The following is an 18,478-nucleotide window of genomic DNA, read 5'->3' as shown; positions in this document are numbered from 1 at the left end:
TTAAAAGCCACATTGCATGTGGACAATTTGGTGTGCCCCCCCCCCCCCTCTCCCCCGACCCAAAAGATGATGATGACGGTGATTACGTAGCCCAGACACCGGATGATCAGTTGTAGCAGTTTGAATTTAATAATGGACTTATGTTTTATGGACTTATGTTAAAATTAGTTAATGGTACTTTTGGTTGGACATTTAAATATTTTTGAACTTTGAAGGTCTATTTAGATCGTATTTGATATGTTTAGATAGTGTTTGATGTGTTTTATTATTACTTAGGGTGATTTTATGTATTGTAGCTCTTTTAGAATTGATTTGGAGCATTTTAAAGCTAGTTTTGAGCAACTTTTGGTACTGGTTTTGGTACTGATTTTTGTGCAAGTGTGGCGGCAGAAAATATAGCAATTGCATGCAGGTTTACGTTTTTTTCAATGAAACCGACCCTTTACGGTCCGTCGATTTACATAGCGTCGCTTTTTGAAAATCCACGGACCGCGTCAATATTTTGCGACGGACTGCGTCGCTTACGTGGTCCGTCGGTTTTTATCTAATAATTTAAAAAAAAAAAAACCGGCGGACTGAGTCGGTTTTTTTAATTTCTGATTTTTTATCTTAAATAAAAACAATATAAATTTTATGAATATTTTTTTTTTAAAATAAAAAACCGACACAGTGCTTCGGTTTTCTCAAAAATTTTAAGAATTAATTTCCCAAAAAACCGATGGACTGAGTCGGTTTTCTGAAAAATTTCCTGCATGCAATTGTTGCATTTTCTGCAGCCACACCTGCACAAAAACCAGTACCAAAACCAGCTCAAAACTAGCATTAAAATGCTCCAAATCAATTCTAAAAGAGTTACAACACATAAAATCACCCTAAGTAATAATAAAACACATCAAATACTATCTAAACACATCAAATATGATCTAAATAGACCTTCAAAGTTCAAAAATATTTAAATGTCCAACCAAAAGTACCATTAACTAGTTTTAACATAAGTGTCACGACCCGACTAGGGGGCCGCGACGAGCACCCGGTGCTAGCCCACCCGGGCACCCCCTTAACTTGCACTTTTGCTTACATTTAGGTGAGCCACATAATCAGACATACATTTCCTTTCATTCATCAAACTAGTCCCCTTTGGACAACATCACCTTTATATCATCATAAGCATCTATACCACATCAATGTACATGGGCCGACGAGGCCGACAAAATGATATACAAAACATGGGCCAACAAGGCCGGACATATCTAACCACATACACGTGACTACGAGCCTCTAAGAAGAGTATAACATAACACATGAGCGGGACAGGACCCCGCTATGCCCATAATTATATACACAAAAGAATAAGTACCCAAAAGCTATGGCTCCGAAGAAATGGAGCTCTGCTATGTAATCTCTGAATAAGCAGCTATGGATCAAATCTGTCTCCCTGTGCACCTGCGGGCATGACGCAGCGTCCACAAACAAAAGGACGTCAGTACGAAGAATGTACTGAGTATGTAAAGCATGATCAATATCGATATAGAAGCATAAATAGCAACATAAGGAATAGCATAGTATGAGAGATAATAATATTGTCGTCATATGCACTTACTTGCCTTTCATAGGGATTTCCCATTTCTAATACGTATTTGTGTACATACATCGTCATCCGTATCCCATAATAGTACTCGTACCGTAATTGTGCTCGCATTCGTATAGATACTTTTATTCACATGCATGCACATAGTCTTATCACATTCATATTCATATCATATTCATAGTCATTTCATATACATAGCTTTTACATAACATACCCAACCCCGTAGAATCGGTGTTTCATACATACTTGGCCAACCACGATTCAAGATTACTCATACCTGGCCCTACCAAGGCGTCAGGGTTATCCATACCATCTGCAGAGGTGTGCGCGCGTTTCGTAATCGTATACATACTCCATACATATTTATATACATGTATTTATATTCTACCCGGCGTTATAAGCTCGGGGTTTCATTATAGCCCTTCATAGGCACACATAAGTATAATAGCCCATAGGCGCCTTTAGCATCATTATTATTATCATCGTTGTCATTACATCTATCTTATGGCCTTACTTGTCACATGAGGAACGTAGTGCAATCGTAGTACATATCAAGGATCGTGAGCTTACAAGCTCGGAAGATCAATCCTTTGAAGACAACATACTCGTATGGAGGATTTAGAAATTTGGCCAAAGGACCATGCCTTATGAAAGAAGGGTTAGCCTTACATACCTTTTTGTCGCACTATTCTACACTTGCGCGTCCCCCTCCAATGTTAGCGTTTCTACCTTCATTAATACCATAACAATGGCCATTAGTCATTCACATTATCCCCATTCCTCAATTTACTTTCATTTGCCCATATCTATGTCTATAACACATGACTTCGTCCTTTCATATACAATGTCTAATTCATGGTCTTTCAACGTCATTTATGACCCATTCACGTCACAATGTAACGATAATCATGATTCAATTCAAACTATTTCTCAAAATGTCACTATTCATCATTCATGACCCATTTTATCATATTTCTACAATCCATGTATTTCAACCCTCCAATACCTTAAACATCATGTAAATATCATGATTCTTACCTTAGATGTTGTTGGAACAAACGTTAGTTGATGATACTCCACTTTGAGCAAAACCCTAGTTTATCTCCATTTGGATTTCTTGACCTTGGATGATCTTTGATGGTTTTCTTACTCTTGATTCACTTGTTTTTATGTTGTTGATGACTTATAATCCTTGAAAACTTGTATAATAAATGTAGAGAGATGTTTTAGAGAGAAGGGGTGTGATGCAGAAGTGAATTGAAATAAGTCTTGGTCCCCTTATTTAATGACTTGAAAATCTGAGTTGAAGTGCACAGTGGTCGTGAACTGGGTTTACGACCCGTATTCCATTTTACGGACCGTCCTCCATGGTCGTCTTTAACCATTTCAGAACCAGAAACTCAGGCTGCAATTATGGTGATTTACGACCATGGTTTACGGGCCGTAAATCACTTTACGGTCCGTATTCCAGGTCGTATTTAACCATTTCCTCAACTGGCAGAAAGTTGAAGTTTTGAAGGCCAGTTTACGACATGCCAGTTTACGGACCGTATACCATTTTACGGTCCGTATTACACTTTACGACCAACTGGGCAGATTGCAATTCTGCAACTTTTCACATTCTTAGACTTTTCATGCTAATCATCCACATCCATTTACATATATATATTTCTCATCTCATACATTGCCTTATCTTAGCCAACTTCCCCGTCTTGCATCGGATGTTTTTGAAGTCTCGCCTAAGGTCGTCAAACGTCATTTCTTACTTATGAAACATCGCACACTCGTGCTCATCACTAGTTCATTCACTTGCGTACCCACGGAAAATTTTTCGAGGTGTAACAATAAGTCCATAAAACATAAGTCCATTATTAAATTCAAACTACTACAACTGATCATTCGGTGTCCGAGCTACGTAATCACCGTCATCATCATCTTTTGGGTCGGGGGGGAAGGGGGCACACCAAATTGTCCACATGCAATGTGGCTTTTAACTTGTGCCATGAGCGATTCAAGGTTTGCTTTCATGGAGTTACTTTCCTCAACTGTTTTTGCCTTAGTCTCAGCTAATTTCCTATTAAGTTCAGCAATTTGCTGCACCATAGCTTCGACCTGAACACCATTGACTCCCTCGGCTTGTACAGAAGACCCTTTACCTCACAATCCTTATCGAAGGCGACTTAAGTTGTTCCTTGGGCCTAGACCGTACGCTTTACCCTTTTGTACTCCCCCAATTGCTCTACACCAAAAATCTATCTCTAATTCCGGTGGAGGAAGGCTCGGCTGCTCAGGCTGAGTTTGGTTGAGGTTATAGAAATATATTATAACTTAAGAATTCTAACTTAAAATATAACTTAAGAAAACACAATCTCAACCACATCTAACTTTGAATTCTCAATAACAATTCTAACTTTAATAATTTATGGATTCTAACTTTAACATAACTTGGAAAAGCACAATCCCAGCCAATTCTAACTAAGCTAACACAAATACATTGACAGTGAACATAAAAAATAGCACAATCGCAAGAAAAGAAAAATAAAATAATAAAAATATATATATATATATATTTACATTTTTTCACAAATTGAATATCAATAATATAAAAAAGCACAATACCTACCAATTCTAACTTTGAATTCTCAATAACAATTCTAACTTCAATAACTTATGGATTCTAACTTTAATATAACTTTGAAAAGCACAATCCCAACCAATTCTAACTTTGAATTCTCAATAACATTCTAACTTTATTAACTTATGGATTCTAACTTTAATTCTAAAAATTGAAAAGTAAATCTAGTCAAATAAAGTCTATATTTTAGTTTTGAGGTTATAGAAATATTATAACTTAATAATTCTAACATAACTTAATAATTCTAACTTTGAAAAGCACAATCCCAACCAATTCTAAAAATTGAAAAGTAAATCTAGTGAAATAAAGTCTACATTTTAGTTTTGAGGTTATAGAAATACTATAACTTAACAATTCTAACTTTGACAAGCACAATCTCAACCAATTCTAATTTGGAATGATCAAAAACAATTCTAATAACTTATGGATTCTAACAAAAAGCACAATCCAACAAAAAAAAAAAAAAAAAAAAACTAGTCAAATAATTAAAGTATACATTTTTGCACATATTCAACATCAATAATATTACAAACAATGATAACTAAGCTAACACAACAAATACATTGAAAATGAACATAAAATATAGCACAATCTCAAGCAAAAAAAAAAAAAAATCAAGTAAACTAGTCAAATAAAGTTTACATTTTTTCACAAATTCAACAATAATAACATTGCAAATGATGTTTAACAAAGCTAAATAGACTAACATTAGGCCTAAAATCTACAAATAAAACTAAAATTGAAAGAATTTTAAAAGCCCTATTTTAAAAGAAACTAACCTCAATTTATTAAGTTAAAAACGGGTCTGGGGTAGGTGGGGGCGGGCTGCGCAGGTAGCGGGGAAATGGGCGGCAGGGTTGGACGGAGGGGAGGGGAGAGTCGGGTAGGGTTTTAGGGAATGGGGAGTTTTGTTTGTGAAGAGGAGAGGAAATGGCAAATGAACCCGTCTGCCCCTTTTGTTAAAAAAAAAAAAAAAATCGACTGACAAAACCGACCATGTTCGTTGATTTTTTTTAAATGTTGACCAGATTTTGACCCAAAAAAAAAATAGAAACCGACCCTATCCGTCGATTTTTTAAAAAAAATTATTTATTATTTTTTTTAAAAAAAATGAATTACAAATTATTTAAAATATTTTTAAAAATAAAACCGACGTTATCCGTCGATTTTATATTAATTTTTTTTAATAAAACTGACGTGGGACGTTGATTTTTTTTTGGCGGAAATATATTTTCAAAATTCTGCCAAAAAAACCGACGTCGTCCGTCGGTTTTCTTATTAAAATAATTAAAAAAACTTACAAATGCAAAAAACCGACGCAGTGAGTCAGTTTTTCGTCGTTTTTTCAAACCGACTCAGTCCGTTGGTTTTTTGTCGGTCGATTTTTGGCAGTTTTTTTAGTAGTGGCAGCAAACTGGATCAACGGAAACAACATACAAGACCCTCTTTACTACACATTAAATGGAGTTAATGCAATAATGACAAGACGGTTACTAACGGCCAGAATTAAGAAATTAAATGACAATCATCAACAATTAAATGACTGCTGTTACTTACATACAACGGAAAGAGCACCAAATAGGATCATATACCTATAAATAGGATTTTCACTTGGTAGTTAGGCATCCAATTCAGACTAGAAAAGATACTTCTACTAATTATTCTTTTTACTTATTCACACCATCATTATTCTCTAATCATTAAGTTCTTACTCGTTCTTGGTGAAGAAGAAATTCATTATTGTTGTTCATCACATTGGCATAAGTTCTTCTTTTTTATTTACTTATTTTTTATAGATAGTCAATAATTTGCTTGTGTTAACTCTTGCATTTGTATCGAATTACTACCAAACTGTGGTTAACCTCAGTACAAATTTGACTATTTGGGTAAAACATAAATTTTGACTCAGACATACACTAATAATATTTTTTTTCACATACAAGCTCTGGGTAAAGAAAATTGAAATTTAACCTTTTGGGCATTTTCTTCTATCTCCAAATTTGAATAAGGGAGAGAGTTGAGCTTCAAAAAAAGCTCACGGCTTCTCGTTTCAAGGTGATGGATTTTAATATTGTTATCTCTACTTTCCTTAGTGGTTGACCTTCCCGATGATTCCCTGAACTCGACATTTAGTGTTAACTTTGATATAGCATGTAGATTATTGGATAATTTTGATATAAACTCCAAATAAAAGAATCGAATAAAAAAAGCATAAAGAATGAGTTAAGACGGACATGTATCTCGTGAAAGATGTTGGCAATATGATATCTCATGGGTTTTTATTTATCTTTCAGACCTGTGATGCATAAATAAGCATAATTGCGGAACACATAAAATCATATCATTAACTTACACATTAAACTTTTGAAGGTTATGAATATGAAAGGCATGCGAGTTATGAATATTAATACAAACTAAAAAGACTTCACACTTTTAAATGTCTTTCTGAGATGTGAATGTAGACAATTATTGACTTTTTGATAGAATATTTCCTTTTCAACAAATATTTAAGGGAAATACAAAAGAAAGACCAAGATTTTTTTTTTTTTAGAAAAAGGTAAATACAAATCCTAGCCTACTAGATATGTCACCCCACTTCTCCACATGCCCACAATTATGTAGATATGTAGATGTAAATTCCTATAAATTAACAACCCCAAAAAAAGTTCGAACTTAATTCACAAAAATTTAAGTAAAATCTTACAAAAACTTAAATAACAATGATAGTGATAAAAAAAATTGTGGCTTACCTCTGCATATCAAACAGCTCCATATTCATTAGCATGTTACATATGAGATGATAGTAACATAATATATATTAAAAAGCAAAGATAAAATAAAAAGAAGAAAGGAGATAAATTAAAGAGAAGAAGCAAAACTTGCCATGCGATCACCCAAAAGAAAAGGAATATGAAGATATATATATATATATATATATATATATATATATATATATATATATATATATATATATATATATAGGGTTGAAAATGGAGTACGAATAACTAAAGTAATGAATTAGCCACTATAATTACTAGTGATTAAGCATCAAGGAGAAACTGTATTAGGCTTAATGTATCAGTAAATGTTGATACTAGGTGGGTGATTCAATGGTTTGATTGGGATTTATTGCATGTACGTGGGTAACTCTTGTAAATGGTTATTTAATGTATGAGTCTTTTTTTAATCCAATTAATTAGTAAATGATGTTGAAAAATGAAGGAAAAATTATTAAAAAAAGGAGAAAAACTATAAATGCCAATGGAGGCCGTAGAGAGATGTCACATAAGATTATCTATGTTAGCTTTATATTATATATAGATTAGAATTAATAACAATGGATTATTACATGAAAGAAACGGCACCTTCTTATAGACCTAAAGCTAATTATTATATATATTTTGAATGGAGGACTAATTCTTTGGCTGATTCTCATATTTTCCCTTTTCATAAAGAATCTTGCTGTCCTTTCTTTAGAAACTCACATTTTTTTCATTTTTGTAGATGTTGACAAAGGGTAACGAAAAGCTAGGAGAAATTGTGGTACGCTTCATTATTATTAGTAAACTTTTCTTTAAAAAAAATCCACGAGAAGTGATGTATCACATGTATTGCGATACCATAAAATTTGAATTTACAGATTTATAGATATATTACAATTGTAGTCTATATCATGATCATATGACACAGTTCTTTGGCAAAAAGATTCTCTTTTTGGCTTCTTTTACTTCTTTTTCCTTTGCATTCAATTCACTCTAATTTAAATGCTGTAGCATATCTCTTTGATTAAGAATCATCTTTTTCTTTTCTCTGGTATTCACCTTTTTTTCTTCAATACTGAGCTCTTTCATGATTTACGGTGAAATTAATTGAGTAGACTAAAAATGATGGAATTTGACGGGGCTAAAAGCTATTTCACTGTGTTATGTTTCATTATTATTAGTGAACTTTTCTTTAAAAAAATTCCACAAGAAGTGATGTATCACATGTATTGTGATACAATAAAATTTGAATATATATATATGACAATTGTAGTCTATATCATGATCATATGACGTAGTTCTTTGGCAAACAAATTATCTTTTTTGGCTTCTTTTTCTTTTCATTCAATTCACTCTAATTTAAATGATGTAGCATGTCTCTTTGATTAAGAATTATCTTTTTCTTTTCTTTAGTATTCACCTTTTTCTTCTTCCATGTTGAGATCTTTCATGATTTACGGTGGAATTAATTGAGTAGACTAAAAATGATGGAATTTGATGGGACTAAAAGCTATTTGTATTCTCAAATTAAATGTAATAATTAATGCATGCGAAAGTTTTTGAGTCTTCATCATCTCCTTCATATAAACTATGCAGGGTTAATAAATATCATGTTAGGAATATTTGGACCTTACGGGGACATATTAATTGTCTTTGGAATATCTATTTTGGTATGTTTAAGTTTCTTGCTTGATTTTGCAGTTATATATGTTATTCGTTATTCTTTTGTATATACATGTCTTATTTTCAATTGATACACTTTATTTTTCACTCATTGTTGGTCGTTTGTTTGCTTGGATCTGTTGTCTTTATTTAAATTTGATTTTTTTCCTTCAAAAAGTCGTGGATTTTCGAGTTATATTAATTCATTGATTTTCTTGCTCATTAATGAATACACAGTCCAAATCTCACATTATGAACATTACCTAAATTTTTCTCTTATGCCCTTTTTCTGGGGGACTAGCAGCAGATATGACCCTGAAAAGGGGGGAAAGAGATGAAGTAGGTGATACTTCCAATTATGTGAAACCGAGTGATAAGCTTCTATTGAGAATCTAAATTGAAAATTGATATTTTATTTAAAATTCAAATACAGTTTGCTTATAACGTCTTCTTATTTTGCTATTAGTAATGCATTTAAATTCTTTGTGTTCCAAAGATTGATCGCATGAAAGTTGTAAATATCTAAAAGCAAACATATCAACATTATAGTCGATTTTCTGATTACTCTACGACAAAGAACTATGCCAAGTCCATCTCAAATTACTAAAAATGGTTTGCCCAAAATGTTGTTTGGTATCCAAAATCCAAGAGCTATCAAGCGGAGAGGCATGCAAGGTGACAGATAGAAGAGACATGCAAAATCACGATATGAGGTAGTAAAGGGGGAATAATACTGGCATGCGCCTTTAGCGTACTTTATAAGTATTTTATTAGGTTAAAGAGAAACTAAGCTGTCACCATGGAGTCATGGCAGGCACTCCCCCCACATGTATGGATTTTCACTCCAAAACGACGGTTTCACGTGATGACCATCTGGTGAGACAAGGGGGGGGGGAGGTATTTGACCACGTTAAATAGTCGTGTGTGTGGGCGCCGCAAACACCCCCCCCCCCCCCCCCCAAACTCCAAATTGTTTGGCACAGTAAGAATTTGACACATAAATTTAAGCAAATAAGAATAATGAATAAAATTTTATAATTTTATTATAGAGTAAAATCTGCATAAGCTATTTGGAGAAGGGAATCTTCTAAGAAGAAAATTAACTCGTTGTAGTATCTAAATGTCAAGCATTATGAGCGGGTCAATTTATATTCTTCAAATATGATTGATTTTGATGAGATTTGGCAAAGAAACGAGAAAGGGTTATTAAACAAACGACTCTCACAAAGTAACTGTCAAATATTAAAGATTTAACATTGATCAACACATATTAATAAGCTGCAATAATGTATTTTGTTAAACTTTTCTTTCTATTTTATTGATATATTTTTGCTAAAAAACATATTGAACAGTCGGAGAAATTAAAAGGGAATATCAGAAGAATAGAATTTTGAGTATACGAGTTGAAATAAGAAGGAAAAAGAAGTTCGACTTGGAGTATCATATGCCTGTGTAATCACATTTTTATTAAAAATCTATCCCATATTTGTAACCACATCTTTTAAGAATTCTCTTCCCATGACTCCCTACCTCCTTAAGGGAGTAACTAACACATTAAATTTTTATGCTTACTGCGGCTGTCAATTTTTAGAATATGCATGATATCCATAATAATTTACATTTTTAATAGCTTAAAATTTTAAAGATCACTTCAGAAAATTACAACCAATAAGGAACCCGTTTAACTTCTCCAATAATAATTAACTGAAGAAGCTACGTTTTTTATAAATTTACTAATGCTTTTAATAGCTTACACTAGTAAGTAACGAAATTTGAGACGTGTTAAAGACACTCATGTCTATCTTACGCACAAGAGGGATCATAGTCATCGCTATTGCTCTTCGGTCAGAGAAATGTTCAAGCACAAATTAAAATGAATGGCCAAACCCATCGATGGCGCCATGTGGTCATCAAGATTTTCACTTAAACATCTGAAGTGTTTTTTGCTCTATTTAGACACCTGAGGTAGGGTCGAAATGTGTTATTTAGACACTTTTCGTTGACTTGACATAGTGAGTGTGATACACGCTAGTGGCGTGTGAGTAGCTTTATTTAGTCAGTTTTCATTTTATTTTTTCTCTTCTTCTTCCCCTTTTTCCCCAACTATTTCCTCAAGCTCAAAATCAAAAGAAAATTAATAGAGGATGGACAACGACGGAAAGGAAGCGACTATAGGTGGCTGGATTCAATTGAGAAATAAAAAATCTCAGATTAAAATTTTAAAGAAAAAAACTAATAACAACCAAAAACAAAAGAAATAATCAAATCTAATAACAACAAAAAACAAAAGAGAGAAAGAAGAAATTGGGTTTAAGAGGAGACGATGCCGGCGGGAGGCTTTGGGGGAAGGAGGGGTTGGGTAAGTGGTTGTGGGGTTTGGTAAATATATTTTTTATTTTTTTATTTTACTGAAAAATAATTTTTCTTATAATTTATTTTTTAATTATTATTTTGGATCCAAATGTCACATGTCCTATTTTAATTAGTCATCATGTCACGTCACTGTGAGTGAATTATACACACTTTATAATTTTAGTTGATTGTCAAAAAAGTGTTTAATTGGAACAAATTTGATGTAGTCTGAGTGTTCAATGGGAACGCCCCTAAGTTGGGATGTCTAATTAAAGATGTTGTCAACCACAAGTGTCTCCCGATGGGTTTAACCTAAAATGAATGACTTTTTGTATTGTGAAAAAAAAATCAGATTTATAGTATGAAACTCTTGCTATATATTTTGAGATACTATTCACTTTTTTCCAGCATTATATCCTCAAAAAAACTTTGTGTGATTTTTATTCACCTTGTCTCCTTACTTACTCATCATTGTTTTTTTTTTTACGAATCAATATTACCGAATTGGTAAAGTTTATTTTGAATTATTCTAATCTCAAATATCTTTGGCTCTGAGGAACTAAAATATTGGCAAAGGTCAACGAAGAGGAGTAGTGTATGACGATCGAGTGATCACTTGAACAGCTCGTTCTGGCTTAGTTTAGACACGTTAGTTGGAATTTCTTTACACAATCAGTGTGTATATAACTTAAATTATAAGTTCATTTCTTAGAGAAAAAAGGACGGTTTTTCTGAAAATAATTTTACACCTAGTAGTGGAGGAGTAATTTTAATTTTTGATGTTTAAAAAGAAGGCAAATTGGATTTCACCTTAACGAAGAATTATCTAGACATTACCACGTGGAAGTATATAATTATAGTTTTGAATATTATGCTCAAAGGAAAATAATTTTACACCTAGTAGTGGAGGAGTAATTTTAATTTTTGATATTTAAAAAGAAGGCAAATTGTATTTCGCCTTGACAAAGAATTATCTAGACATTACCACGTGAAAGTATATAATTATAGTTTTGAATATTATGCTCAAAGGCAAATATTATTTATCTAATACAACGACAACGACTCTTTTATAAAAGTTGTCTTATTTAGTCAACAAACCTATAATTTCGAAAGGAAAATTTTTACTATTAAACTCAAACTTATCCTTATTGTGGATAGATCTTTTGGTTTAGTAAATAAAAATTTTGTTGAATTACTCCACGTTTAGATTCTTTCACTGTCGAGTTGTCACGAGAATCAAACTTATCCTTTTATATTTGTCTACAATTTAGTGGGGTCACTAAATTTACTTTGTTGAGGAGAAAGTGTGACATGACTCCTAATCAATGCTGATAATCAAATAAAGAATTAGTGCCTTTTAAAGGCTTTTAATACACTGGCATTTTTAAAAGTCAGCATACTTTCTCGTAGTGATGTAATAAAGAGTCTGTATTACTCCCTCGGTCCATGTTAGCAATAAATAAAATGTTAATTTTGTTATATCATCCCTACTTGCTATGTGTTGGAAATAACTATAGTACTTATACTTAATAATAAGAATAAAATAAGTATACAATAATAAATTATCCCTTGATTTTTTAAATTGAATAAAAATATGAATATATATTTTTAGTATAGTGAATAAGTAAAAGTGGACGGAGAGAATAGTAATTAGGCTTTACCATCATTATAGCTTAGGAAATTCTTGTAGCAATGCAAGTTGAAGGTGTTTATCAAGCTTACTATTATTAAAGCTTAAGAAAATTATGTCTCTACATGAATTAAAAGAGCAGCAGGTGACAAGTTGTATTCGGTGACTACATCAAAAACCATAAAATTAATAACATGGTTGCTTTTTTCATGCACCGCTATTACTTACTGTATTTTGTTAGTCACGATTAATTAATAGTGTGTATTTTAACCTAAATAATTATGTAACTATTGTAAATTATGTAACTATTGTAAATCAATGTGATTTGATGCAAATATTAAGTGTTACTATAAGTTTTTTTCCATCGGCATGGAAAAAGAGACATGGATGACAATAGTGAATATGAAAGTGTAACTTGCCCAACATTGCCCAAGTAATAGGCAAGTAGAGATGAGCATATTTTTGTGACGGGTCAAATTTGGACACTCAAGTCAGTCCATCCAAAAGTTGGGCTTATTCAAGGAAAATATATAGCCGAAATCGATCCATAAAGAGCTTGTCAAAATATTTCAAAAGAAAAGCTTTTTGGTCTGATATGTTAGATATATCCTTAAAGAAAGAAAATTTTGTTAGCTAATTAAACAAATCACAAGAAAAAAAAAAAAAAAAAAGAAATTAAAACTTGATAATAGTTGGACGGGTTGAACTATGCCTCATTGTTTAGTTCTTCTTGACAAATCTCATTTTAGCCGAAGTAATATAGGTGATGACTACTCCATTTATTGAATCAACCACTTTAACTTGCCTAAATTCAGTTCAACATGCACATTTGACACCTCAACTTTGTGGTTTAGTTTGAAATAAGGAGGTAATCTCTTGAGAACCAACCAAGCTTAGAGTGATAATTTACCACGTTTTTCAGATTTCTTTTTCATATGTTATTGGTCAAACACTAGCCTCACTTTAGAGTATGTTTTTTTTCTTTCCAGATATGATTGAAACCAAAGAAAGAAATCCTTAAGATGCTAAATCATATGTTTGAACCTTTCTGTAACATTTGAGAGGAACTATTAGAAATCAATTTATCTACTAATGGACTATTGGGCCTAGTTGGAGGCTTCTCTAACCAATGTTGGATCTCAGAAATTAAATGTGGAAACTGAAATCTGGAGGCTTTTCCAACAAATGAGATATTGGGGCTATTTGGGCCCCTGAATCCTCCTTAAAAATCAAGAGAAAATGGCATAGTAATACTTGTTAATAGAGTTGCCAATATGAGCTTGGCTCGCGAGGTCAGCCTAACCCAACCCTTTATTTAAGTAAGATTGAGGTAAGATTTCTTTGGCCCGTATAGAAGTGAGGCTCAAAAGCCCAGCCTTCTTGGCCCGCCAGCCTCAAGGGTAGAAAAGAATAATAAATTAATTATTTTTTAAAAAAATATAAGTAAATTAAAAAAAAAAAAGATAAAAAGTAATGAGAAAAAAGAATGTGCTTACCATTAAGTAGTAAATTAGAAACTCGAGTATTACTTTTTAGTCTTCGAATTTATATTATGTTTAATTTCTTTTGAACGTGATCTCAATTAATGATCAAAAATAATAATTTATATTTGTTCTCTTGAATTTTTTCTTCTTCTATGATATGGATTTGCGCAAGAATGGGTGGTAGAAGATTCTGTTTGATATTGCAAAAGTTTCAATTTCAAATTGTACCAAAAATCACTTAGAAAATGTTATCTCGGAAGACTGAAATCACTTAGGGTTGAGTTGGGCTGCCATTTTGCAGGCCCTTCAACTAAAAGGGTCAACCCGTCCTAGCCCATTTAATTCTTTGGCCCTTTAGGGCTGGATTGATTTGGGCTGGGCCAGCCCATTTTGACACCTCTACTTATTAAAGTCTTATATTACAAGACATAAGGATACTTTTTTATATTTACAAAATATACCAACTTAATTACAAAACATACTAGATCTTCAAGAAAAAAAAAATAGAAGCCCACCCTTTTCCCTTTATTATGGGCTGAAATTCCAATCCCTCAAAACCTAAAAATTCCTTCCGTCCCTCATTCTTCTCCGATGATTGAGAGCTTCAGAAAACCCTACTTAAGTGAATTCAAGATTTCTAATGGTCTTCGATGACGATGAAGATTTCTCTAATAGCGACTACGATGACGGCTTCTATTAGTTTACTTTTTCAATATTTTCTTCTTCCTGATCTTCTTCACCACCAAGACCTTGGTAAATAGTGCCTGACCCATTCTCTGTCATTTTCCCCTTATTTTCTTCTATAAACCTGTCTGATTTGAATTTCAATTCAACTAGTGCATAAGTTCTGCCCATGTGATATTAATTAAGTTCTGCCCTCGTTCTCCTCCCTTATTGAGTTTAGTTCTTAGGAGATTGGGTAATGAATTGTATGAATAATGGTAGAATCGTGAATTATGTAAAGCATAAAACTGTATGAATGATGGTAGAATGATGACTTATGTTTCAGAAAATTGTTTTTTAAAGTTTCCTATGTTCTTGTTGTTGTATTAAATTTGCATGAATATTGTATGAAAGCTGTATATAATCTAACAAAAAATTATACATAAACATATGAGCAAAATTCCAATTCTTAAGCGAGATATACATATTTCATACCTATTTCACTATTCATACACGAAAATTTGAATGAAATTTTTAAGCCTTAAGTGAGATATACACATTTCATATACAAAATTCTAGGCGAAAATTTTAAGCTTTGAGCGAGATATACACTTTTCACACACAAAATTTTGAGCGAAAATTTTAAGCCTTGAGCGAAAATTTTCGTATATGTTTTGTAAGAAATCTATTGGTATGTTTTGTAAACTGAAAAGTATCGTCATATTGTGTAAATATACCATATTCTTATGTATATATAGGTTATGCTCCCAAGAATGAATACCTCTACAAATAATCCAAAAAGATTTCTTTCAAAAAAGAATTTGACATTTTGATAACGGAAAAGGGTCATATTTGCCGCTCTACTATTAAAAATGGACTATATTTATCATCCGTTATACTTTTTTCAACAAATATACCCCCACAGTCATACTTTGGAGCTATATTTACTCTTCACCCGTTAAAACTAGTACTTCATTTTCAGCTTTAAAAAACCAAGTGTCATGCTCTTGTTGAACCAAAAAATAAAATAAAAAATACAATAACTCCATTTTTATAGAGTTCACTATATATATAATAATAAAAAAATCATGATATATATTTATCCCTCGCCCTAAAGCGTAAATAGAGTTCCACCATTATAATAGAACGTTGAAAACGGAATGAAATAACACGATTTTGAGACAATCCAGAATTAAAAGTAAGACACTTCACTACATTATTTTTTAAATCATGCCAAAGAGGTAATTATATAACTGAAATTATGTCAGATTTAATTTCATTATTTTTAATGTAACCTTTTCTTTATTCAACTTTTCAAGAATACATATCAACATATATATCAACCCACCTCCCAACAAATATAAATACTCCCTCCATCAATTTCAACTATCATTATAACTCAAAATAATTGTCACTTTAGGAATTTAAGATTAAAAGTGAACAACTGTTTTCTACCACATCCATAACATTAAAGAAGTGGGTCTTTTTAATACTGCTCAATTCTAAAAAAATATTTAATAAATAGAAATAATTAAATGAATTATACCTTATACTTATTTAGTAAATTATATATCTAATAAAACTTGATTTTGTTGCATAAGAACAAGATGAAGAAATCGTGGGAGAAGATAGATTAGGGAGCTTTGGACCAACAATTGATTTTGCAGGCTCAACGAAATCTTCAGAATAGAAAGAGAAATGACAGTGCTTGAGTGTGGGTAGAAAAGTGGGTCGGGCCAATTTAGGATTAAAAATGGAGCTGATTCTAAGAGCATGAAACGTGACTTTTTAAAGCTGAAAATGATGTGTTAACGGTAATGGATAAATAGCTAGTTTTAACGGGTGAGCGATAAGTGTAGCTCTAAAATATGATTGTAGGGATATATTTGTTTTAATATGACAAATATAACTTATTTTTAATAGCAGGGCAAATATAACCCTTTTCGGTTTTAATAATAAAAGATTATATGCTCTCGCGACTTTTTGGCTTAGAAAAAGCTCTATGACACCAAAATACTTTTCATTTGTTATATTAAAAAGTTCTTCTGTACCTCTTTGAAAATACTAAAAACAACACTAATAATTATGCCTCAATTCTAAGTTGGACCCATTAAAAAATATTATAGTAATTTCATAAGCTAAATACCACTTGACAGTTTCTCAAAAGAAAAGTACAAGTAATAGGGTTCAGGTCTTACCATACTAATTCAAGTGAGGAGTAAATTGAAAATATTTTCACTATTTCTTGTAATTTTTACTAAAAAAATAAAAATTCAAGAGATTTCACTCGGTTTCATTCTAGCTAAAAGACTTTGTTTCATACTTCCGCCTATCAAAAACTGCTTAGCATAGTCATTCTAGAGGAAGAAATGTCTCATAAATTTGATTATATAAAATAAGATTGTCATTCTGATAGAATTTTGCAAATAATGGCCTTTTTACATATGCGATAGTTGGATTCCTTATCTAATTTCCTGGAATTTGGGAAGATTCTTTGCCGCTTGAATAACTTTGATTCTGTTCTATGAGACTGTACTTCATTAATATTCTGGAACTAGAAATAAAGTAAAATATAATGGCAGTTGACTTAATCAATGATTGTCTCAACACTATATTTTTACAAAAAATTAAAAGAATTAATGTAAACAGCAGTCATAAGTTATAGAAATGTTTAGCCGAAAATGACGTGACAAAAAAATATTTTCTTTTTAAAGAGTAGGTATATCTGAAAGTTAGTGTTGCTCATTTCCATCAAATATTTCTTAACATGAGAATTGAAAGTTTATGATTTTCAGGTAACAAATGAGAATCCTAGCAACACTAGTGTTAATATTTGAACGTTTCCAAAATAATATAGTATCACAAATTAGTCAACCAAAATGATTAAGACAGCTTGAAAAAGACTAATCTAATTATGCACAATATAGTACCCGAAAAGTCGGTATACAATAAATTTCTTGAAATAATTAATTGAATCGAACCATGGACCACTACTCCAAAGCATCTTATTTTAGTAACTTCACATCTAAGAAAATAAAACAACTTGTAGCATATTCTTTGATACTATGGATCTTCAATCAACTTGAAGAAGCTTGTATAATCTTTTAACCTTAAAAAGCTTGAGGTGGCATAATTAATTAATTAAACGTGATTACGCGTGACATTGCCACTAATAACTCGAGCTTATATGTGAAATCTAATTGAGGCTCGTGCATGCCATTGGATTCCGCACGCCTTACAATTATTTACATTTTTTAATAAATATTGCCATTTGTATATTAATGATGAAAGGGATAATAGAAGTTTTGGTAAATTCTAACTTTGAACCTCGTGACATTTGATAAAGAATTTTTCACCTTTAATTATTTGAAATGTGTGTTTTTAGTTCTTTATATAAGAAATATGACGTACTTGAACTACTTTAAAAATTATATTACAATCAACTATGGAGTAACAATACAAGATTAACATAATACATGAGTAATTAAGTGGTGGAACGACTCGTAATTATTGTAATTTGTGAAATTTACAAGCAAATGGATCAAAAGTGCACATTTTAGTTCAATGACGGTTAAATGTGCTTAATCAAATATCACAATTATTAAAATTAGAATTTACCAATAATTGAGGGACCTAAATGTTGTTAACCCATTTTTTAATAATCTCATATAATTAAAGTGATTAAACATATTATGCTGACAG

This window comes from Lycium barbarum, chromosome 8 (assembly GCF_019175385.1).
Source record: "Lycium barbarum isolate Lr01 chromosome 8, ASM1917538v2, whole genome shotgun sequence".
NCBI lineage: Eukaryota > Viridiplantae > Streptophyta > Magnoliopsida > Solanales > Solanaceae > Lycium > Lycium barbarum.
The sequence above is the reverse complement of the archived record's forward strand: the minus strand, read 5'-3'. Positions refer to the sequence as shown.